The sequence below is a fragment of the Leptodactylus fuscus genome, chromosome 9 (assembly GCF_031893055.1).
Source record: "Leptodactylus fuscus isolate aLepFus1 chromosome 9, aLepFus1.hap2, whole genome shotgun sequence".
In the NCBI taxonomy this organism is placed as follows: Eukaryota; Metazoa; Chordata; class Amphibia; order Anura; family Leptodactylidae; genus Leptodactylus; species Leptodactylus fuscus.
Genome location: NC_134273.1, coordinates 5,606,716 through 5,633,924, shown reverse-complemented (window position 1 = coordinate 5,633,924; position 27,209 = coordinate 5,606,716). Strand labels below are relative to the sequence as shown.

Below are 27,209 nucleotides of genomic sequence, written 5' to 3'. Positions count from 1 at the left end.
GCATCAGATAAACAAGTCTAATGCAGCTTATTGTATATAGTATATGCTGTGACCTCATGGGCGTATACACCGGGCGTATATGTGGTGTAGACATCAGGTCTGATCCCTTGCTAAGATTTGGACTAATAGTTACTAAATCAAGTCTTCAGCCAAGGTTTCTGGGCTTGGTAGGTTGTAAGTAGTTCGATGATAGGTGAACATAGTAACAAGGCCACATGTGAAAGGAATGAGCAGTATATAGAGTATATACTCCATGGGAATACAATAGATTAGCAACTGGTTATAAGTAAAGACTAGAATGATGATTTTCCTTTATCATCTGCATATCACATCTAAAATAATCTTGTTTCAAAAAAATCTTCCAGTGTGTGTTTATCTCTTCTGCAGAACAATATGTTGCTTTCACCTTCTAGGAATATATTTCAGAATATTAGAATATCGTAGTCGTAGTCATCTACCAAAATTGAGATAATGATTTTATGTGATATTGAGACTTTGCTGTGATTTCTTGCTTGGGGAGAGGCAGGAGGAGCTGCTTCATGTAATGTCCAGTCATTGAGCTTGTTTTGGATGGGTTTTTTTTGTTACTTCTGCTTTGGAGATGGTTTCACTGACGGTTTCACTGATGGCATTAAAATGTTTCAGTATTTTTATTTAAAGGGATGCCTCAGCGTAGACATGGTGGCTTATGGCTAAGATACCAATATACAGAAAGTAAAGGTCTCTGCATCATGACCACAACCATCACTAGAAAGAAGTGGCTCCTATATTTCATCAAATGTCCAGGGCGTTTCCACAACCCCCGTTCCATTTCCCATTAGTTGGTGATGAGACATTGCTGTGATTTCTTGCTTGGGGAGAGGCAGGAGGAGCTGCTTCATGTAATGTCCGGTCATTGAGCTTGTTTTGGATGGGTTTTTTGTTACTTCTGCTTCAGAGACGGTTTCACTGACAGTTTCACTGATGACATTAAAATGTTTCAATATTTTTACTTAAAGGGATGCCTCAGCGTAGACATGGTGGCCTATGGGTAAGATACCAATATACAGAAAGTAAAGGTCTCTGCATCATGACCACAACCATCACTAGAAAGAAGTGGCTGCTATATTTCATCAAATGTTCATGGCATTTCCACAACCCCCGTTCCATTTCCCATTAGTTGGTGATGAGACATTGCTGTGATTTCTTGCTTGGGGAGAGGCAGGAAGAGCTGCTTCATCTCATCTCTGGTCACAGAGCTTGTTTTGGAATTTTTTGAAACCTTTTTCTAAGTCGATGCCATTAACATGTTTCAGTATTTTTCCATAAAGGATTGTCTCATTGGTGATATGAGGGGAAGAAACCAATGTACAATAGGTCAGAGTCTCACCACCATGTCCACCACCAATCCATAGAAAGAACTGATTCCTATAATTCACCCAATGTACATGGAGTTTCCACAATCCCAGTTCACAGACTCTGGAATCAACAGCGCTATGAAAAATTCATCCATGGAGATAAGTAACAAGGTGGATATTCCAAACACAAGGATTAGTGTAATTATAGGAAAATAGCCTGAAACCTTATGTGACTCTGCCGTCCATCCGTCTTGGACATTGGTGGCACCTCCTAGAGAATTGTCACCAGTCCATGCGGAGACATCCCATTAAAATAATGTATCTGACCAAGGTTTGTTCATGGATCACATGAATCCAGGAATCCAAGACTGCCACTTCTATTATTGGTGCAGATGTGCCGCGCATGTACTACAGGCTACCAGGGGTGTTGTAGTCAAGTATTTAGCGACCACCCTGGAACTTCTGGAAATCTCTCTTTACAATACAGTATGTCTGACATGGGAGGAACACTTTGCAGAGCGGAGATGTACAATGGATGTGAACGAGGAGAGAAGGGAACAATTTAGCCATAATCAGTTCCTCTTAACATGAACAATGGCAGCGAGATCCATGTGGAGCTGGTGGAGAAGATTCCCGGCGTCCTCCATAATTCAGCCCATCCTTTACAATGACACAAATGATGCGTCCATCACAGTAAATCCCGACTCTCACAGCTAATATCAGTATTTAAGGCCGGCATTAGCTGTGTCGGCTGCCACTGAGTCCTCGGCGTCGCAGAAAGCCGGGCGATTTACATTAGCATTAACTCTGCTAATGTAATGTGACTCCGAGTTAATTCAATGTATGAATATTAGTTCTATCAGCCATTCATTGCCTCCAGTCTTCACATTAGTGACACGGAAAACTATTGCACAAAGTCCAAATGTCCAATTTGCTTAGTGCCTTGTCTCTGAGTTTGCCACAAACAGAAAGGGATATTTCTAGAAGCAGCAAAAAATTTACTGAACTTTCTGGAAGGAGAGTGAAAAAAAAAAGGAAAAATAAGAAGAAAATAAAGAAGCCCCAAGTGAGGGAAAAATCTGTATAAAGAATGAGAGAAGGATAATAGGACATGGAGCGGATACAAAGTATCATCACTGTACGAGGCAGAGACAGGGGGGGGGCAAACCTTCACTAGAGGGGGCAAAGCTCAAAGTCTTTCCAGCCACCATATAATATACTGGATCAGACATGTAGGGTCCTGCTGTACTTTTCACATGGTGTATAATGGAGGGTCCGAGGAGCAGACACATCCCCCACTTGCCCAAGTGGAGAGACTTCTCTGTCTGGCACGTCCGGATAAGATACAGACAATCCATCGATTTCACTGGACATTGTGTAATGCTTCATCTTACCTGTAGAGGCGCTGTAGGGAAAGACAAATACTAGCTACCAAGTACAGATGGGCAAACCGGTTCATAACAAGCCAGGTTTAATAGGAATTTTTGGGCTCAACCACATTTTTTTGAGGTTTACCAAGTAGGGAAGCACCAGCGCTGATAATAATACTTAGAGGTCTATTCAGGTCCTAAAATATGAAATCTGGAGGTCTGGAAGGTGTATAAAGAACATATCTCACCTCTGCTGGATTGTACCATTGCATCCTCTGCCATTCCATTCTTCTTTCAGGGCTGTCGACCATCTTGTGCAGCCCCCAGGTGGGATGGGGGAGGGGGGTTGACCTTATCGCACTTTGATGCTACAATGTTATTGTGAATAGAGATGAGAAAACTGGTTCATCCAAACGTGAAGCTTTGGGGGTTCGTCACCCAAGAAACCAGAAGTTATTATATTATATATAATAGATGGAGTCCAGGAGAAAAGTAACAAACAGTTCAGTCTTCTGAATCTTTCAGGGTCAGTCTCAGAATTTTTAGCATTTGTCCATCTCTAAACCTGACACATTGTAGCCGGCCCCCGAGGTTCTCAGGACACCCTCTGAACTCGTCTTCGCACCTTCCTTCTACCAGAATAGGGTTCCCAAAGTGTTCCTTATATATCTAGGTGTGAAGACTGACGGCCCGTAAATGTGTCACGTCTAGGAATATAATGAAAGGCTTAATCATGGAAAGACTTGATATATTTAGCAGAAGTTAATTGTAACCCGCACCGATCCCCAATAGTGTCCTCAGAAAACAGGTAAGAACAATAGGATATAAAGCGGCCATTAGGCGTTCAGTTAGAGCAGCCGGCGTCGTCGTCGTCTGCCTTTTATGGATGGCGCTTCTACAATGGAGACGTTTAGTGTTTCGGCCACCTGTCTAATAACTCTCTGAATGACCCGATACAAGATTTAATGAAGCCCTGATGCATCTGGCCGTCACTTCCATCATCCAGACCCACTTCACTTACTTTCATCATTTGCGCCGCTCATTACAGACTCCATTATGTAAATATTAGTCATTGTATCCAGAAGGAAGACTCGTAAATGGATCTGTCTGTACAAATGTGTATACAGTATGGTCATATATCTTATCAAGAGAAGCGGCGTCTTAGTAACCCTCCAACGGCCAAAAGATCCCCGTTCCTTGCCTGGAAAATCTCTATAACTAAAAATTCTCATTCGCCGCCCCAAATTATCTAGAACAAAACAGTAAATGGAGAACAGGGAGGAGGGGGATGCAGCTGCAGTATAAGTCCCCTTCATTGTGTGCTGTGACTATATGCTGTGAGAGGGGAGGAGGAGGAGCTGAAAAAGAGCAAATAGCACAGCTGTGACATCAGGGGGCGCCGAAGAAGAAAATAGAGAGAAAATCTGTATAAAGCAGGAGAGACAAAGAAACTAACATGCTGATAACACGCAAAGTGTACAAATGGGAAAGGAGAAGGAGTGTTATCTACACGATCATGTCACATTGTAACCAGAAATGAAGCTAAGTCCTGTGAAAACAGGAAATTTGTCTCTTCTAAAGCATTGCCTCACAGTGCAAGTCTTTCAAGCTCTGATAGCAAAGTCCAGTATAGTGACATATTGGAGAGTATTCACACAGGCTGGAGTCACAGCTTTTATTCTGACCAAAGCTTTAGGTTACCTGTGAAGTGACCAACAGCAGAAGATCATGTATTGTCAAAGAGATAGTCCACATTCTGCGCGAATAAAAGCCGGGGATCTATGAATATAATCTACTAGGAAGATCAATGAGGCGACATACAACATACCGAAATACTACTGTTATAAAAGTCTGGGAAATGTCCTCCTTCTTTATCAAATAATATCAAATATTCACAAAATTTCTGCAAAAAAGTAAAAAAATAAAATAAAATGGAAATCGTACTCCTGCTATAGTAATGTAGTAGTTATATTCTTGTACATAGGAGGTAGTATTATAGTAGTTATATTCTTGTATATAGGAGCAGTATTATAGTAGTTACATTCTTATACCTAGGAGTAGTATTATAGTAGTTATATTCTTGTACATAGGAGTAGTATTATAGTAGTTATATTCTTGTACATAGGAGGTAGTATTATAGTAGTTATATTCTTGTACATAGGAGTAGTATTATAGTAGTTATATTCTTGTACATAGGAGCAGTATTATAGTAGTTATATTCTTGTACATAGGAGGTAGTATTATAGTAGTTATATTCTTGTACATAGGAGTAGTATTATAGTAGTTATATTCTTGTACATAGGAGTAGTATTATAGTAGTTATATTCTTGTACATAGGAGGTAGTATTATAGTAGTTATATTCTTGTACATAGGAGCAGTATTATAGTAGTTATATTCTTGTACATAGGAGGTAGTATTATAGTAGTTATATTCTTGTACATAGGAGTAGTATTATAGTAGTTATATTCTTGTACATAGGAGTAGTATTATAGTAGTTATATTCTTGTACATAGGAGTAGTATTATAGTAGTTATATTCTTGTACATAGGAGTAGTATTATAGTAGTTATATTCTTGTACATAGGAGGTAGTATTATAGTAGTTATATTCTTGTACATAGGAGGTAGTATTATAGTAGTTATATTCTTGTACATAGGAGTAGTATTATAGTAGTTATATTCTTGTACATAGGAGCAGTATTATAGTAGTTATATTCTTGTACATAGGAGGTAGTATTATAGTAGTTATATTCTTGTACATAGGAGCAGTATTATAGTAGTTGTATTCTTGTACATAGGAGCAGTATTATAGTAGTTATATTCTTGCACATAGGAGTAGTATTATAGTAGTTATATTCTTGTACATAGGAGTAGTATTATAGTAGTTATATTCTTGTACATAGGAGGTAGTATTATAGTAGTTATATTCTTGTACATAGGAGCAGTATTATAGTAGTTATATTCTTGTACATAGGAGGTAGTATTATAGTAGTTATATTCTTGTACATAGGAGTAGTATTATAGTAGTTATATTCTTGTACATAGGAGTAGTATTATAGTAGTTATATTCTTGTACATAGGAGTAGTATTATAGTAGTTATATTCTTGTACATAGGAGCAGTATTATAGTAGTTATATTCTTGTACATAGGAGTAGTATTATAGTAGTTATATTCTTGTACATAGGAGGTAGTATTATAGTAGTTATATTCTTGTACATAGGAGGTAGTATTATAGTAGTTATATTCTTGTACATAGGAGTAGTATTATAGTAGTTATATTCTTGTACATAGGAGCAGTATTATAGTAGTTATATTCTTGTACATAGGAGGTAGTATTATAGTAGTTATATTCTTGTACATAGGAGCAGTATTATAGTAGTTCTATTCTTGTACATAGGAGCAGTATTATAGTAGTTATATTCTTGCACATAGGAGTAGTATTATAGTAGTTATATTCTTGTACATAGGAGTAGTATTATAGTAGTTATATTCTTGTACATAGGAGGTAGTATTATAGTAGTTATATTCTTGTACATAGGAGCAGTATTATAGTAGTTATATTCTTGTACATAGGAGGTAGTATTATAGTAGTTATATTCTTGTACATAGGAGTAGTATTATAGTAGTTATATTCTTGTACATAGGAGTAGTATTATAGTAGTTATATTCTTGTACATAGGAGTAGTATTATAGTAGTTATATTCTTGTACATAGGAGCAGTATTATAGTAGTTATATTCTTGTACATAGGAGTAGTATTATAGTAGTTATATTCTTGTACATAGGAGGTAGTATTATAGTAGTTATATTCTTGTACATAGGAGGAAGTATTATAGTAGTTATATTCTTGTACATAGGAGCAGTATAATAGTAGTTATATTCTTGTACATAGGAGTAGTATTATAGTAGTTATATTCTTGTACATAGGAGTAGTATTATAGTAGTTATATTCTTGTACATAGGAGTAGTATTATAGTAGTTATATTCTTGTACATAGGAGGTAGTATTATAGTAGTTATATTCTTGTACATAGGAGGTAGTATTATAGTAGTTATATTCTTGTACATAGGAGTAGTATTATAGTAGTTATATTCTTGTACATAGGAGGTAGTATTATAGTAGTTATATTCTTGTACATAGGAGCAGTATTATAGTAGTTGTATTCTTGTACATAGGAGCAGTATTATAGTAGTTATATTCTTGTACATAGGAGTAGTATTATAGTAGTTATATTCTTGTACATAGGAGTAGTATTATAGTAGTTATATTCTTGTACATAGGGGGTAGTATTATAGTAGTTATATTCTTGTACATAGGAGTAGTATTATAGTAGTTATATTCTTGTACATAGGAGGTAGTATTATAGTAGTTATATTCTTGTACATAGGAGTAGTATTATAGTAGTTATATTCTTGTACATAGGAGTAGTATTATAGTAGTTATATTCTTGTACATAGGAGTAGTATTATAGTAGTTATATTCTTGTACATAGGAGCAGTATTATAGTAGTTATATTCTTGTACATAGGAGTAGTATTATAGTAGTTATATTCTTGTACATAGGAGTAGTATTATAGTAGTTATATTCTTGTACATAGGAGTAGTATTATAGTAGTTATATTCTTGTATATAGGAGTAGTATTATAGTAGTTATATTCTTGTACATAGGAGTAGTATTATAGTAGTTATATTCTTGTACATAGGAGGTATATTCTTGTACATAGGAGTAGTATTATAGTAGTTATATTCTTGTACATAGGAGGCAGTATTATAGTAGTTATATTCTTGTACATAGGGGGTATTATTATAGTAGTTATATTCTTGTACATAGGAGTAGTATTATAGTAGTTATATTCTTGTACATAGGAGTAGTATTATAGTAGTTATATTCTTGTACATAGGAGCAGTATTATAGTAGTTATATTCTTGTACATAGGAGGTAGTATTATAGTAGTTATATTCTTGTACATAGGAGTAGTATCATAGTAGTTATATTCTTGTTCATAGGAGTAGTATTATAGTAGTTATATTCTTGTACATAGGAGCAGTATTATAGTAGTTATATTCTTGTACATAGGAGTAGTATTATAGTAGTTATATTCTTGTACATAGGAGTAGTATTATAGTAGTTATATTCTTGTACATAGGAGCAGTATTATAGTAGTTATATTCTTGTACATAGGAGGTAGTATTATAGTAGTTATATTCTTGTACATAGGAGTAGTATTATAGTAGTTATATTCTTGTACATAGGAGCAGTATTATAGTAGTTATATTCTTGAAGCATATAGAAAAGGATAGTAGGATCCGCTCGACCAGGTAAGTTAAAAAATAACTTTTAATCCGACATGGTTAAAAAACACACAAAAGAAAATAGATGTGAAATGACAAAAAAGAAGAAAAATGGTGATTAAAACCACATTCTGATAGCTCTAGCTGACGCTAGAGAAGCAAACATAGGAGGTAGTATTATAGTAGTTATATTCTTGTACATAGGAGTAGTATTATAGTAGTTATATTCTTGTACATAGGAGTAGTATTATAGTAGTTATATTCTTGTACATAGGAGCAGTATTATAGTAGTTATATTCTTGTACATAGGAGGTAGTATTATAGTAGTTATATTCTTGTACATAGGAGTAGTATTATAGTAGTTATATTCTTGTACATAGGAGTAGTATTATAGTAGTTATATTCTTGTACATAGGAGTAGTATTATAGTAGTTATATTCTTGTACATAGGAGCAGTATTATAGTAGTTATATTCTTGTACATAGGAGTAGTATTATAGTAGTTATATTCTTGTACATAGGAGGTAGTATTATAGTAGTTATATTCTTGTACATAGGAGGAAGTATTATAGTAGTTATATTCTTGTACATAGGAGCAGTATAATAGTAGTTATATTCTTGTACATAGGAGTAGTATTATAGTAGTTATATTCTTGTACATAGGAGTAGTATTATAGTAGTTATATTCTTGTACATAGGAGTAGTATTATAGTAGTTATATTCTTGTACATAGGAGGTAGTATTATAGTAGTTATATTCTTGTACATAGGAGGTAGTATTATAGTAGTTATATTCTTGTACATAGGAGTAGTATTATAGTAGTTATATTCTTGTACATAGGAGGTAGTATTATAGTAGTTATATTCTTGTACATAGGAGCAGTATTATAGTAGTTGTATTCTTGTACATAGGAGCAGTATTATAGTAGTTATATTCTTGTACATAGGAGTAGTATTATAGTAGTTATATTCTTGTACATAGGAGTAGTATTATAGTAGTTATATTCTTGTACATAGGGGGTAGTATTATAGTAGTTATATTCTTGTACATAGGAGTAGTATTATAGTAGTTATATTCTTGTACATAGGAGGTAGTATTATAGTAGTTATATTCTTGTACATAGGAGTAGTATTATAGTAGTTATATTCTTGTACATAGGAGTAGTATTATAGTAGTTATATTCTTGTACATAGGAGTAGTATTATAGTAGTTATATTCTTGTACATAGGAGCAGTATTATAGTAGTTATATTCTTGTACATAGGAGTAGTATTATAGTAGTTATATTCTTGTACATAGGAGTAGTATTATAGTAGTTATATTCTTGTACATAGGAGTAGTATTATAGTAGTTATATTCTTGTATATAGGAGTAGTATTATAGTAGTTATATTCTTGTACATAGGAGTAGTATTATAGTAGTTATATTCTTGTACATAGGAGGTATATTCTTGTACATAGGAGTAGTATTATAGTAGTTATATTCTTGTACATAGGAGGCAGTATTATAGTAGTTATATTCTTGTACATAGGGGGTATTATTATAGTAGTTATATTCTTGTACATAGGAGTAGTATTATAGTAGTTATATTCTTGTACATAGGAGTAGTATTATAGTAGTTATATTCTTGTACATAGGAGCAGTATTATAGTAGTTATATTCTTGTACATAGGAGGTAGTATTATAGTAGTTATATTCTTGTACATAGGGGGTAGTATTATAGTAGTTATATTCTTGTACATAGGAGCAGTATTATAGTAGTTATATTCTTGTACATAGGAGTAGTATCATAGTAGTTATATTCTTGTTCATAGGAGTAGTATTATAGTAGTTATATTCTTGTACATAGGAGCAGTATTATAGTAGTTATATTCTTGTACATAGGAGTAGTATTATAGTAGTTATATTCTTGTACATAGGAGTAGTATTATAGTAGTTATATTCTTGTACATAGGAGCAGTATTATAGTAGTTATATTCTTGTACATAGGAGGTAGTATTATAGTAGTTATATTCTTGTACATAGGAGTAGTATTATAGTAGTTATATTCTTGTACATAGGAGCAGTATTATAGTAGTTATATTCTTGAAGCATATAGAAAAGGATAGTAGGATCCGCTCGACCAGGTAAGTTAAAAAATAACTTTTAATCCGACATGGTTAAAAAACACACAAAAGAAAATAGATGTGAAATGACAAAAAAGAAGAAAAATGGTGATTAAAACCACATTCTGATAGCTCTAGCTGACGCTAGAGAAGCAAACATAGGAGGTAGTATTATAGTAGTTATATTCTTGTACATAGGAGTAGTATTATAGTAGTTATATTCTTGTACATAGGAGTAGTATTATAGTAGTTATATTCTTGTACATAGGAGCAGTATTATAGTAGTTATATTCTTGTACATAGGAGGTAGTATTATAGTAGTTATATTCTTGTACATAGGAGCAGTATTATAGTAGTTATATTCTTGTACATAGGAGGTAGTATTATAATAGTTATATTCTTGTACATAGGAGTAGTATTATAGTAGTTATATTCTTGTACTTAGGAGCAGTATTATAGTAGTTATATTCTTGTACATAGGAGTAGTATTATAGTAGTTATATTCTTGTACATAGGAGCAGTATTATAGTAGTTATATTCTTGTACATAGGAGGTAGTATTATAATAGTTATATTCTTGTACATAGGAGGTAGTATTATAATAGTTATAGTCTTGTACATAGGAGGTAGTATTATAGTAGTTATATTCTTGTACATAGGAGCAGTATTATAGTAGTTATATTCTTGTACATAGGAGGTAGTATTATAGTAGTTATATTCTTGTACATAGGGGGTAGTATTATAGTAGTTATATTCTTGTACATAGGAGTAGTATTATAGTAGTTATATTCTTGTACATAGGAGCAGTATTATAGTAGTTATATTCTTGTACATAGGAGTAGTATTATAGTAGTTATATTCTTGTACATAGGAGCAGTATTATAGTAGTTATATTCTTGTACATAGGAGCAGTATTATAGTAGTTATATTCTTGTACATAGGAGTAGTATTATAGTAGTTATATTCTTGTACATAGGAGCAGTATTATAGTAGTTATATTCTTGTACATAGGAGGTAGTATTATACTAGTTATATTCTTGTACATAGGAGGTAGTATTATAATAGTTATAGTCTTGTACATAGGAGGTAGTATTATAGTAGTTATATTCTTGTACATAGGAGCAGTATTATAGTAGTTATATTCTTGTACATAGGAGGTAGTATTATAGTAGTTATATTCTTGTACATAGGAGCAGTATTATAGTAGTTATATTCTTGTACATAGGAGGTAGTATTATAATAGTTATATTCTTGTACATAGGAGGTAGTATTATAATAGTTATATTCTTGTACATAGGAGTAGTATTATAGTAGTTATATTCTTGTACATAGGAGTAGTATTATAGTAGTTATATTCTTGTACATAGGAGGTAGTATAGCAGTTATATTCTTGTACATAGGAGGTAGTATTATAGTAGTTATATTCTTGTACATAGGAGCAGTATTATAGTAGTTATATTCTTGTACATAGGAGTAGTATTATAGTAGTTATATTCTTGTACATAGGAGCAGTATTATAGTAGTTATATTCTTGTACATAGGAGTAGTATTATAGTAGTTATATTCTTGTACATAGGAGCAGTATTATAGTAGTTATATTCTTGTACATAGGAGTAGTATTATAGTAGTTATATTCTTGTACATAGAAGTAGTATTATAGTAGTTATATTCTTGTACATAGGAGCAGTATTATAGTAGTTATATTCTTGTACATAGGAGCAGTATTATAGTAGTTATATTCTTGTACATAGGAGTAGTATTATAGTAGTTATATTCTTGTACATAGGAGTAGTATTATAGTAGTTATATTCTTGTACATAGAAGTAGTATTATAGTAGTTATATTCTTGTACATAGGAGCAGTATTATAGTAGTTATATTCTTGTACATAGGAGGTAGTATTATAGTAGTTATATTCTTGTACATAGGAGCAGTATTATAGTAGTTATATTCTTGTACATAGGAGTAGTATTATAGTAGTTATATTCTTGTATATAGGAGTAGTATTATAGTAGTTATATTCTTGTACACAGGAGGTAGTATTATAGTAGTTATATTCTTGTACATAGGAGGTAGTATTATAGTAGTTATATTCTTGTACATAGGAGGTAGTATTATAGTAGTTATATTCTTGTACATAGGAGCAGTATTATAGTAGTTATATTCTTGTACATAGGAGGTAGTATTATAGTAGTTATATTCTTGTACATAGGAGTAGTATTATAGTAGTCATATTCTTGTACATAGGAGTAGTATTATAGTAGTTATATTCTTGTACATAGGAGTAGTATTATAGTAGTTATATTCTTGTACATAGGAGTAGTATTATAGTAGTTATATTCTTGTACATAGGAGTAGTATTATAGTAGTTATATTCTTGTACATAGGAGTAGTATTATAGTAGTTATATTCTTGTACATAGGAGTAGTATTATAGTAGTTATATTCTTGTACATAGGGGGCAGTATTATAATACTTTTATTTTTGTACATAACGGGCAGTATTATAGTTTATTCTTGCCCATAAGGAAGGTGACACTTGTTATAAGAGCTAGATCTTTCCAGAATATAATGGCATTAGGTCTTATACATGCGGTGAATGGTACATTGGATGATTTAACGTTCCTAATTCTTGTCTCTCATCCGTCCTTCAAGCCCCCTAATCCTGCAGATCTTCTGCGCTGACAGATCACTTCATCTCCCCACCCAACTGTGTAAAATGGACTTTAGGGTCTCTAAAAACGTGTGATAAAATGACTTATGGGATCTCAGTCCATCTAATTACCCTTTATTCCAAATGTACAATTCATCTTTTATTGCTCTTACAACCGAATCCTCATTTTACGAGGTTGAGGAAGTAGCGGAACATAATTTTTCATTTTATTATCTGTCTTAAGCTGAGAATTTTCTAACCTGCGGTGATTTAGAGCTCCTTGAAGGAAGCAGTATTGATAACTTTTCCTAAAAAATTGTATCTTGAAGTTATTTCTTGTCTTAAGAACTTGTATTGGGAAAGTTTTTTTGGTGATGTCAGAATCATTGGTTGCTGATAAAAGATTCGCTCGGATCTTGTTCACACTGAGATTCTATTTTAATGGTCCATTACGGGAACAGAAAATGAAAATAATGGCCGTGGCGGACATGTCATGTGATGGACGCAGACGGGGCTGATGGATTTAATAGAACGGCGTCCATTGCGCTCCATCACGATGTCCCTTTTTTAAGTGCAAAAGTAGGCCCAGCGTGAAGGCAATTTTTCTGGCTTTTTTGACAGAATCTGCAGAATCCCGACCCTGACTTGACTGCAGGTGTGAATCTCGGGCTAATAACCCCTTAACCCCTAGTGTCCCCCAGCCGCGGGGGGGGGGGGGTATCTTTACATCTATGGTCTTACAGAGGAGCATTCCCCCTTTATGACATCTGGATCCCCTTATAGGGTTAATAATATGGTAATAAATATCTAATGGAGATGTTACAGGGAAGAACTTGTTACACATCTTGGACTGTCTTGGCTTTTTCTGTCTCTGTGTGAGGACCAGCACGGGCCGTTGCATTAATAACATCTCTTTCCTTTAACCAGTGAAGAAGTCATGGTGAGCGGGACGCGGATCTTCTTCTAGAAGGAAGGCGCGCTCTTCCCCAGGTATCCATTCTGCTTTTTTCTACTATAACTGCAAATTACACAAAGATACAATATTGCTTTTTACTTATGTTTATTGATATTGTGGCGTTTGTGCACATTAAGGGACGGCGCAGTCGGGCAGTTTTAGCGCGTTCACGCTGAGTCGAATGTAGAGGAAGACGCGGCAGTACTGTGGGGGGTTTTATCCTTGCAAAGCATCCTGGGAATTCAGAGCATCGGCTGCATCTAAGTAATAACAATGTCATAAAAAATAACGAGAAATAATTAAGTTTTATGTAGAAGCCAAATGACACTTTTTACTGTCCGCCTCCTCTGCGTGGCCATCTATTAGACGGCGCCGGGCACTTTGTGGCTTCTTCAGCATTGCCGAGCTCTAGAGTATTAGTCTCCAATGTGACTCTACAGCTGCTGCAAAACTACAACCCCCACCGTGCCCTGAATGTCTGGCTATACTGGGGGTTGTAGTGTTGCCATGAAGCCTAAGATTGGAACCCAGATCACTGTAATTCTCCTCAGTAATTCTGACTCTTTGCATCCTTTAATAGCCAATCCTCCATTGATCCTGGCACAACTTCCACCATTCCTGAGCAACTCGTGTTGTTAGTTTCAGCACCTATGGACCTTATTAGGTTATCTGCTGCCAGGTGGGCGGTCTCTGATTAACTGCTCAAGTCTAGGACCGCCCACCTGACAGTAGAAAGCTTGATGAGCACCTCGGGTGTTGAAACTAACAACACTTATTGCTCAGGAATGGTGGGGTCTAGAGAAAAAATGCCAGAATCAACAGAGGATTGGCTATTAAATGGTGCAAAGAGTTCTAATTGGTGAGAGGTCTCCTTTAAATCCAGTATAACAGTACATAGGTATAGATTGATGATCCTATTGCCTTTTAAAGGGATATTCACATGATAGGCTTTCATGATAGTATCCTGATGTACCCCCTAAACACCTTCATTTCCTAAGATGGGTGCATAGAAGTTATGTCCAAGCATTTGGGAATATATGAGAAACTGACTTCACATCTAACAAAGGAGTAACGACAGATTGTACAATTTGCGGTTATACATTTGCACGCCCACCATGTCACACTTACGGGGTCCAGGAATCTGAGATATCTAAAGACATTTGCTTTTCCCCATGTCCATATTAGGTTGGAGGGCGGCAGATCCCCAGATCTTCTTAAAGAATCACCGGTCCATGATGGTGATAGGGGCGTGTTCATACAGAGGAATTTGGAGTTGCAGACTTTGCATCAAAATTGGCTTCAAATTCTGCCAGAGATGTTCTCCACATGGGGGGAGGGGGGGGGGCAGTGATTTTTTTTTCCATTGGGGACTTTTTTCATGTAACAGAACAACAACCGTCCAGCTTAGTCTTCAGACGGATTCTGCTTGAGAATTCCAATTCCAGAGGAATATGAAGCCGAAATTGATTCAGATTTTACAAATCATGCAACAGATTCCCCTCGTGGAATTAGGATATTCACCCTTCCCAAAAAAGAGATGGCAGCCTTTGTGAAGGCAAATTCTATGTCAAATTCTGCATCAAATTTCTTGTCATTTTCTGAATAGATTGTCAAGTGAAAAAAATCTGCTCCAAGTTCCTCTGTAAATCTCTCCATAGGAACATTCCCTCGATTGGAAAGCTAGAATAGTATTGTAACTTGTATCCAGCTGGAATAGACATGAGGGAGGAGCTATGTGATCAATGCTGATAGGCTGAGTGGCTGCTGAGACACGCCTCTCTTCACAGGGCTCCGCCTCTCCTTACAGGGCTCCTCCTTCATATCCTGTCCACGTTGAAGTCGATACATTATGTCAATGGACAGAGTCTTGCAATGTATCACACTGAGAATTACAAGTAACAAGACATAAGATTCTGCTTAAGATGGCGCCGGCCACAGGTGGCGCTGACTCAGATCCGCGTTCATTGCTCTCTCTGACAAGCCGCAGTTACATTGAAGGATCACCGTTATAATACTATAAAGATGTTGTCCTTCAGAGAATGCAGAAGTATCAGCATGAAGGTAACTACGAGCCGAAAATGTATCAAATATTATTCTGCGGTCGGGTTACAACATCCCAATATCGCGGAGCGCGCTGTTATTTAGTGCGGTGGGAAGTGATGGCGCTCCGCTGACAGTAAACACCAAGGAGGGGCCGTAAAATCCATAAGTTTATTGAGGATCATTAAAATCCCGGGATAGAAGGCAGCAGAAGAATCACAAAGGAACTCAGCGTCGTGTTCACCTCCCAAACTTCTTCTGTATTCAATGGCGTACCTACCATAAAGGGAGGGGGGGCAATCGTTATGGATCCCATGGAAGGAGGGGGCGCAGGTCAGTATATAGTAGAAACCAGGGAGAAAAACGGCGCTGCACGGGTTACCGTATTCTGCCAGTCACGAAGGATGGGCTCTCGAGGCAGAGGTAAGCAGTAAGCGCGCCATTGTTAAAAGTATTGCAAAGATTTTTTTGCTTTTTTTATATTTCATATGAAGTTATTTAAAAATATCCAAAGAAAATACATCGAGGGAATATATCAATCCCACTTTCTGGTGTGGAGGGATGTTATTGTGTCGCACATTTGGCCCCTTTCTTTGGTCAAACATGCGCCACAACCCCATTCTGAGCCTTGTTTATCAGATTGTGTGAATGTAGGCGGGGCTTTGCAGACCAGGGCGGGGACGTCTCAGCCCAATATATTCATTATAGCTCCCGCCCAGGTTTTTGGTATGAGCTCTAACAGAAATGTGCACCAGTTACTTACTGGTGTGGACCTCCATCCTGGCGCATGCGCGGACCATTGATTTATGAAGAGACCACAACCAGCAACTGTCAGGGGCCTTTATAAAGACTGGGGTAATACCAATCTGCCCCATTATTTCTACAATTACCGTCCTTTACTCTGCTTTTTCGGAAGGGGTTTTGACTTTTCCCATGATTTCTACATGGATTACTGTTTGGGTCTGAAAATAGAGATGGCCGCCAAAGTTGGTCCATATGAGGATAAAACAAGCGGATTAGATAACCTTTACCATTAAACAATGTTAATTCCTACAAGGCTGCCCATTTAACCCAGTACAATAGAGTGGACCCACCGGTCGGCGGTTTGGAGTTGGTTCTGGAAGATCCTGAGAGTCTGGGAGCCCTGATACTAATATCCTAAGGATTGGTCAGTCATATGTTAGTCTTGGCACCCCACCTAATCCCCCTCCCACCCTACGCCCGCTCATATCCACATGTCCTAAACAAGAACGAAGAGGCCACAAAGACCTCCAAACCACCAACTCCATGGCCACCTCACCCCCTCCCCCACCCCAAACCACTCTTTGCTTTGGTAATGCCAAATGTATATTCAGTTGTGCCAATAAAGCCTTTTGTATTGTCTTGGATCATCCCTATAAAATAGAGAGTCATAGCCCCATCACCCCGGAACTTCTAACCATACTGTAGGGTGTTACGGCTGTCTTAGGTTTGGGTCAGTATAACCTGAATGTTTCTTAGTTATAATAACAAATGCGGCCATGTCACAATGTTACCAAGAGATCTAAAGAGAAGGAGAATCTGTGATAAAATGTGAATATCAACAATCTGCTTGACCTATAGTGTTAGGCATAGGCGGGTCAGGTAGGGGATCCGAGGGTCTGGAACTAAGAAGCCCCTCCCCTGAGGATTCACATTAGTATGTTTTCTGTCCTTCTGTGGTAAACATCAGAATTCTACATATGACTTTGCTATTTTCTGAGAGCGAACACGCCTTTCATGTCAAACCCAATGTGTAAGAGAAAAGAAAACATCTTCAGGGATTTGTTATAACTGAGAAAAACTGCTGAGAGCCGGATTCTGTGTTATTTCGGCTTCGGACAGTGTTTGTCCCTGTGTGCCGCTCGCTCCAGAAACCTAATAAAATGCTGTTTTTGTTTTGATTTGTTCAATAAATGCAGCAAAGAGAGAAGCGAGACTTCCCTTATTAAATCTCACAGATGTTCTCTAAGCTACTGTGTGCACCGAAGCCAATTGCCTCAAACCTCAGCGTAGCTTTAAGGGATTGAAAGCTTTACAAATTGTGTCGTGAGAGGTTTACAGGAGCAAAAAGAGGCACAAATGGCAGAAACTGGCAAAGTGATTGTAAGAGAAGCTCTGGACAACATCGACATCATAGAAGAGAGTCTACATACTAAGAATAGTAAGAAAAACTGCAAACATTGCAAACAAATAAAGAGTAATACAGGTATAGAGGAGAAATGTCAGTATTACATGATAAACAATAACTACTATAATACTGCCCCTATGTACAAGAATATAACTACTATAATACTGTCCCTATGTACAAGAATATAACTACTATAATACTGCCCCTATGTACAAGAATATAACTACTATAATACTGTCCCTATGTACAAGAATATACCTACTATAGTACTGCCCCTATGTACAAGAATATAACTACTATAATACTGCCCCTATGTACAAGAATATAACTAGTATAATACTACCTCCTATGTACAAGAATATAACTACTATAATACTACCTCCTATGTACAAGAATATAACTACTATAATACTGCTCCTATGTACAAGAATATAACTACTATAATACTGTCCCTATGTACAAGAATATACCTACTATAGTACTGCCCCTATGTACAAGAATATAACTACTATAATACTGCCCCTATGTACAAGAATATAACTAGTATAATACTACCTCCTATGTACAAGAATATAACTACTATAATACTACCTCCTATGTACAAGAATATAACTACTATAATACTGCCCCTATGTACAAGAATATAACTACTATAATACTGCTCCTATGTATAAGAATATAACTACTATAATACTACTCCTATGTACAAGAATATAACTACTATAATACTACTCCTATGTACAGGAATATAACTACTATAATACTACCTCCTATGTACAAGAATGTAACTACTATAATACTACTCCTATGTACAAGAATATAACTACTATAATACTACCCCTATGTACAAGAATACAACTACTATAATACTACTCCTATGTACAAGAATATAACTACTATAATACTACTCCTATGTACAAGAATATAACTACTATAATACTACCTCCTATGTACAAGAATATAACTACTATAATACTGCTCCTATGTACAAGAATATAACTACTATAATACTGTCCCTATGTACAAGAATATAACTACTATAATACTGCTCCTATGTACAAGAATATAACTACTATAATACTACTGCTATATACAAGAATATAACTACTATAATACTACTCCTATGTACAAGAATATAACTACTATAATACTACCTCCTATGTACAAGAATATAACTACTATAATACTGCTCCTATGTACAAGAATATAACTACTATAATACTGCTCCTATGTACAAGAATATAACTACTATAATACTACTCCTATGTACAAGAATATAACTACTATAATACTGCTCCTATGTACAAGAATATAACTACTATAATACTACTCCTATGTACAAGAATATAACTACTATAATACTGCTCCTATGTATAAGAATATAACTACTATAATACTACTCCTATGTACAAGAATATAACTACTATAATACTGTCCCTATGTACAAGAATATAACTACTATAATACTACTCCTATGTACAAGAATATAACTACTATAATACTACCTCCTATGTACAAGAATATAACTACTATAATACTACTCCTATGTACAAGAATATAACTACTATAATACTGCTCCTATGTACAAGAATATAACTACTATAATACTACTCCTATGTACAAGAATATAACTACTATAATACTACTCCTATGTACAAGAATATACCTACTATAATACTACTCCTATGTATAAGAATATAACTACTATAATACTACCTCCTATGTACAAGAATATAACTACTATAATACTACTCCTATGTACAAGAATATAACTACTATAACACTCCCTTAGCTGTAAATATAGCATGGTCAGTACCTAACTCCTTCACAACCCCTTTGACCTTTGGCTGAAATACACAAAATTACTGAATGATGTAATTTGTCTGGTCATATTAAAATAAGGTATTGCAGTATTTTGTTGGCCCAGTACATAGTGCCGCCCTAGGCTGGTGCCTGCTTTGCCTCTTTGGTGTATACAGTCTAGTTAGTGACCTGTATATTGCTCCGTTCTCAGGTTCGGCTCTGATTATACCCAGAGGTCTCGGTGCGAGTCATTCAGGCGACCAGTGTAAGATTAACAGCAATTCTATTAGACTTATGAATACGATTGAGACTTTTAATAACAAGCATTTTATATTGCGGCTCCGGAGTGTAAATTATATTAGCAATTAGGACCTAAAGCTAATCTCATGCATATGCATCAAATAATTACAGTATGAAAACAATATATCAACAAAATGTGATAATCAGACCTGTTCTGTAGGCAGCCGCCATCAGCTAATAGACGGCCATTATTCATTAATCATTCATTTTGCAGAATGTAATTGGATTTACAACATTTGTTATGGGCATATTTGAGAAGTCAAGGTAGATTATCTGTACAAGTCATTATTGAAATCTACTTTATAAATAGATTTAGGATTGATTGATGGCGACGAGAAAAACCATAAAGTTTTCTTAATCTGCAATAATATACAATCCAGTCATGTGTTATTATTATTATATCCAGAGCGAGGAAATAATCACTGATTACATCAGAGTAATGCAGATTTATAATGAGAGCGTTCAGTATTTATTACATAGGGAATGTATATACTGTATATCAAGTGCCCAGGTTATACCAGCAGTATATATATAAAATTATATACAGTATATACCTAGGTTGTACCGGCTGTACATATAGAATTATATACAGTATATACCCAGGTTATACCGGCTGTACATATAGAATTATATACAGTATATACCCAGGTTATACCGGCTGTACATATATAATTATATACAGTATATACCCAGGCTATACCAGCTGTACATATATATTATATACAGTATATACCCAGGTTATACCGGCTGTACATATATAATTATATACAGTATATACCCAGGTTATACCGGCTGTACATATATAATTATATACAGTATATACCCAGGTTATACCGGCTGTACATATATAATTACATACAGTATATACCCAGGTTATAGCGGCTGTACATATATAATTATATACAGTATATACCCAGGCTATACCAGCTGTACATATATATTATATACAGTATATACCCAGGTTATACCGGCTGTACATATATAATTATGTACAGTATATACCCAGGTTATACCGGCTGTACATATATAATTATATACAGTATATACCCAGGTTATACCGGCTGTACATATATAATTATATACAGTATATACCCAGGTTATACCGGCTGTACATATATAATTATATACAGTATATACCCAGGTTATACCGGCTGTACATATATAATTATATATAGTATATACCCAGGTTATAGCGGCTGTACATATATAATTATATACAGTATATACCCAGGTTATACCGGCTGTACATATAGAATTATATACAGTATATACCCAGGTTATACCGGCTGTACATATAGAATTATATACAGTATATACCCAGGTTATACCGGCTGTACATATAGAATTATATACAGTATATACCCAGGTTATACCGGCTGTACATATATAATTATATACAGTATATACCCAGGTTATACCAGCTGTACATATATAATTATATACAGTATATCCAGGTTATACCGGCTGTACATATATAATTATATACAGTATATACTCAGGTTATACCAGCTGTACATATATAATTATATACAGTATATACCCAGGTTATACCAGCTGTACATATATAATTATATACAGCATATACCCAGGTTATACCGGCTGTACATATAGAATTATATACAGTATATACCCAGGTTATACCGGCTGTACATATATAATTATATACAGCATATACCCAGGTTATACCGGCTGTACATATATAATTATATACAGTATATACTCAGGTTATACCAGCTGTACATATATAATTATATACAGTATATACCCAGGTTATACCGGCTGTGCATATATAATTATATACAGCATATACCCAGGTTATACCGGCTGTACATATATAATTATATACAGTATATACCCAGGTTATACCGGCTGTACATATATAATTATATACAGTATATACCCAGGTTATACCGGCTGTACATATATAATTATATACAGCATATACCCAGGTTATACCGGCTGTACATATATAATTATATACAGCATATACCCAGGTTATACCGGCTGTACATATATAATTATATACAGTATATACTCAGGTTATACCAGCTGTACATATATAATTATATACAGTATATACCCGGGTTATACCGGCTATACATATATAATTATATACAGCATATACCCAGGTTATACTGGCTGTACATATATAATTATATACAGCATATACCCAGGTTATACCAGCTGTACATATATAATTATATACAGTATATACCCAGGTTATACCGGCTGTACATATAGAATTATATACAGCATGTACCCAGGTTATACCAGTACAGTCCTTATCACTATATATAAGAAGTTGCTTATGTTGTAGCAGCAGTATTTGGCCGCCTCCTCCTCACTGATATAATGTTTAGCTTTGCTTTATTGTTTATTTGATCTTTGTTACTTTTCATCTTATTTGATTTAGTGATTTGCTGTCATTTCTTTGCCTCTTGATACAAGTTAGAGTTAACCCCTTCCAGTCTGTGATGGATGATCGCACTATATGTCGGTATTATATTTCCTGCTGCGCTCCCATCATGACATAGTTAAATAGTAAATTGTAATAACACGAGGAGGAAATTCACAGACTAATGTGCACCAATAAGCAAACATATGTGAAGAGTCCCGGGAGATGGTGGGAAATATCAGGAACATCTGCTCTGAAGGCGAGCCCTGCTTATGAAAGTAACTCATTACACCACAGGCGTTTACATGTCTACTAATAAGGCTCCACAGGACAGCGCCGGCGCCGGGCCCCTCACCGGGCCCCTCACCTCACCGAGCCCCTCACCGAGCCCGCACTCAGGAATAGCAACTGTATGAGCATCCGAGGAGCAATTCACCTGCTCGCCGTCAGCCATTGGTCCTAGTAACTCTAGTCCAGGCTCTTGAGTCCGCGGATTTCATGTAGATAGGAGAACGGAGCGACCCGAATGCAGATGTGACCGAACCTCAGATATCAGCAGATCTGACTGTTCTGACTATTCGTTACAATGTATCAGGTCATTGCAGAATATTCACAACTCCAGCCAATGTCTAAACTGGATACAAATGTTGCAAATCTGTAACAATCACTTCCTGAAGGTTCTTATATTAGAGATACCGTAGAAGTAATGACCATGGGAAGGAGGACCCGCTGTGGCTGACACCAGGGAGTAATAGATGTCACTTATCAATGAGCAGAGACCCTGCAGCACTCGGGGCCCCTCAGCATCGCCCCCCAATGTCACATTTGGCAATGATGACAGAGGGCCGATCTGAGGCTGCGATTGGGTTGTCACCGCGTATTGATGAGTTTAATCAGAGTCTCCGTGTATCGCCAGATGTGCTGGAGATGGCAGTCAGCGCAGACAGCTTGTCCGACATATTTTATCTCACCATGCCGCTCGCCGCAAAGTCGGGAAATGGTTCGGAACAGACAACGATCCCGTCTCCTTATCATTATAAAACCAATCTTCATTTTACAGAGTTTGTTTAACGCAACCGTTAATTTTATCAGCCTGTAAATTGCAATATGGAGGAGACGCGTTCACTTTAAATAAAACATTACCAGCAGAGATGCCTGCTAATAAGACGCGAAATTAAGATTAACGGGGGATGGGAGGTTATTAAGGATCTTAGGTAAGAAACTGCAGCTGCTGTGTTATATTATGTACCAGACCCCAGCAGAATAGTGAGCGCAGCTCTGGAGTATAATACAGGATAAGTGATGTAATGTATGTACACAGTGACTGCACCAGCAGAATAGTGAGCGCAGCTCTGGAGTATAATACAGGATAAGTAATGTAATGTATGTACAGAGTGACTGTACCAGCAGAATAGTGAGCGCAGCTCTGGAGTATAATACAGGATAAGTAATGTAATGTATGTACAGAGTGACTGTACCAGCAGAATAGTGAGCGCAGCTCTGGAGTATAATACAGGATAAGTAATGTAATGTATGTACACAGTGACTGTACCAGCAGAATAGCGAGCGCAGCTCTGGAGTATAATACAGGATAAGTAATGTAATGTATGTACACAGTGACTGCACCAGCAGAATAGTGAGCGCAGCTCTGGAGTATAATACAGGATAAGTAATGTAATGTATGTACACAGTGACTGTACCAGCAGAATAGTGAGCGCAGCTCTGGAGTATAATACAGGATAAGTAATGTAATGTATGTACACAGTGACTGCACCAGCAGAATAGTGAGCGCAGCTCTGGAGTATAATACAGGATAAGTAATGTAATGTATGTACAGAGTGACTGTACCAGCAGAATAGTGAGCGCAGCTCTGGAGTATAATACAGGATAAGTAATGTAATGTATGTACACAGTGACTGCACCAGCAGAATAGTGAGCGCAGCTCTGGAGTATAATACAGGATAAGTAATGTAATGTATGTACACAGTGACTGCACCAGCAGAATAGTGAGCGCAGCTCTGAAGTATAATGCAGGATAAGTAATGTAATGTATGTACACAGTGACTGTACCAGCAGAATAGTGAGCGCAGCTCTGGAGTATAATACAGGATAAGTAATGTAATGTATGTACACAGTGACTGCACCAGCAGAATAGTGAGCGCAGCTCTGGAGTATAATACAGGATAAGTAATGTATGTACACAGTGACTGCACCAGCAGAATAGTGAGCGCAGCTCTGGAGTATAATACAGGATAAGTAATGTAATGTATGTACACAGTGACTGCACCAGCAGAATAGTGAGTGCAGCTCTGGAGTATAATACAGGATAAGTAATGTAATGTATGTACACAGTGACTGCACCAGCAGAATAGTGAGCGCAGCTCTGAAGTATAATACAGGATAAGTAATGTATGTGCACAGTGACTGTACCAGCAGAATAGTGAGCGCAGCTCTGGAGTATAATACAGGATAAGTAATGTAATGTATGTACACAGTGACTGTACCAGCAGAATAGTGAGCGCAGCTCTGGAGTATAATACAGGATAAGTAATGTAATGTATGTACACAGTGACTGTACCAGCAGAATAGCGAGCGCAGCTCTGGAGTATAATACAGGATAAGTAATGTAATGTATGTACACAGTGACTGCACCAGCAGAATAGTGAGCGCAGCTCTGGAGTATAATACAGGATAAGTAATGTAATGTATGTACACAGTGACTGTACCAGCAGAATAGTGAGCGCAGCTCTGGAGTATAATACAGTATTAGAATAAGATGTATTTTTAAGATAAAAGCTGGTTGTTGGATAATATTTCCCTTCCATATCTTACAGCTCTTCTGACCATATCTCTATATAGTTACATTTGCCATGCAGGACTGTAGGAAAGCTGGGAACTGTCATGTTTTGGATACTGTTAGTCAGTATATATAATCCATACATAAGACGTATTTCCCGTGATATTATTGTCAGGTCTCCTTCTCCAGCTTAGTCCATGTACAGGTATAAATAGCGCCGTCGCTCACAGAAAATTACAAATGTCCGTTTCGCTCCGCGCATATAATTGATACTTTCCACTATAAGTCTTTCACCTTCGCCGTCTCTGAATATATTTATCTCTGATTCAGATGAAGCGATAATTGCTCGCCGTCAGACGTAATGGACGAGCGCCACTTTCTGTAAATGAAATAAAATCTGTCGTTGTGATAAATTTCTCGCCTCGCAGGTGGAGTCGGCGACCGCTGAGTAAATACGACCGTTTCGTTTTTTTATTTAGAATACTTTAATGCGTTTGTCCCGGCGACGTCTCATTAATTTGCTGGGTAAATTCTGACATATTACCTGGTGGCCGAAATAATGGAGGTCGCGGTAATAACCTGCCGAAAGCAGTGTGAGTGACGGTCTGCCGCTTTCTCTGTGGGGCTCGTTCATACTCAGGGTCAGAGCAGACCTTCCTAGTGGGGCCAACTATTACTGACACCTGTAGAGGTATTCTGCACAATGAGCACTTCTGGGGTTGTCAGGATTATAAATAACATGCCTGCCTTCATTCACAAACAGCGCCACACTTCTCTACAGGTTGTATGTGGTATTGCAGCTCAGCTCCATTTACTTCCATGGAGAGGACTTGCAGTGCTAGTAACATCCCATGGACAGCAGCCATGTTTTTATCATCATGGAACAATTTCTTTCTCACTGCCTGGGTGTGACCGCCATCCCCTGCACCGCTGCACGTGTGCGCTACAGGAGCAATAAGAAGTGACATGACATGATGAGAGTGTGCGAGCTGCAGGATTACCAATGTAGACTAGAGCGCAGTGCGGCGGCTCCAGATGCCACCCTAGGTCAGTGCCCGTATATATACACATGCCGGCTGATCATCTCTGCAGCCTGCACTGGGGAAACAATAGTCGTGCATTTGTCGTCATCTGTTTCTATTTATACAGCGAGTCCCTTTCATTAGCGCACGGAACATCATCCCGCCTAAGTCTAATCTCGTCGGCTGCCCGGTCCATCTGCCACCACATCTGACCTGGAGTCGAGCTGTCTACCCGAGCCCTGCATGCTCTTTCTGATGTTTACAAGGCAGCTGAGCGGAAAACGCAAGAGAACTGCAAACTTTTCTGCCTTTCTAAAAATAGCGCCGGATCGCTGGATGCCAGGGAATATTCTGGTCAGAGCCACGGCGGTGGATGAAGCGAGCGTGGCGCATGGGGACCACCGGCAACGGTGGGAGAAGAAGAGCTGACATGTCTGTATAGGAGGATACGGCAAAGGAGAGAGAGGAACCAATCAAGGGAATGTCCCTGAAAAAATTCTGAAAAATTCATGATAAGAGTTCAATGTAAAGGGACTAAAATATTGGTAAATATCGGGACAGATTTATTACCCCGGTGATTTCTGGGGTAGCTAAGGATAGAGACAATCAAGAATGCCAAATATCGCTGATAGGTTTACGCGATCTGGTTCGGAAAAGATCAGATCCTAATCGGCTGGAAAATGATCGGAAATCATATTTTGTAATCTCAAGATCGGCTCAACCCCGAAAAGTGACTTTTCCCATAGAGAAGCATTAACTAGGGCTGAGTGATTGGGATCAGGAAAGATCGGATTCCAATCAGCAATCGAGTAAATTTCACAATCGGGATCGGCTGGAAAATGATCGGAAATCGGATTTTAAAATCAATCCTGAAATCTTAAGATTGGCTCAACCCTAATCACTGATTTTAGTGAAAAAAGTAACAAAATGTAACAAAATGTAACAAAATGTAACAAAATCTAAGCAGCCACATTCTCTCACTCTCAATTGTCATGGCTT

At 36.7% G+C, this 27,209-nt stretch overlaps 1 protein-coding gene across 7 annotated transcripts in view; it reads left to right on the top strand.

The window, feature by feature from the left end:
• The window catches only part of DAB1 (DAB adaptor protein 1), a 499,349-nt gene that overhangs the window by 246,861 nt on the left and 225,279 nt on the right, over window positions 1-27,209 (top strand). For all 7 annotated transcript variants that reach the window (XM_075286464.1, XM_075286463.1, XM_075286461.1 and 4 more), the window contains exon 3: window positions 13,677-13,739. The gene's annotated coding sequence lies outside the window, so the exon portion shown is untranslated. The remainder of the gene's footprint in view (window positions 1-13,676; window positions 13,740-27,209) is intronic.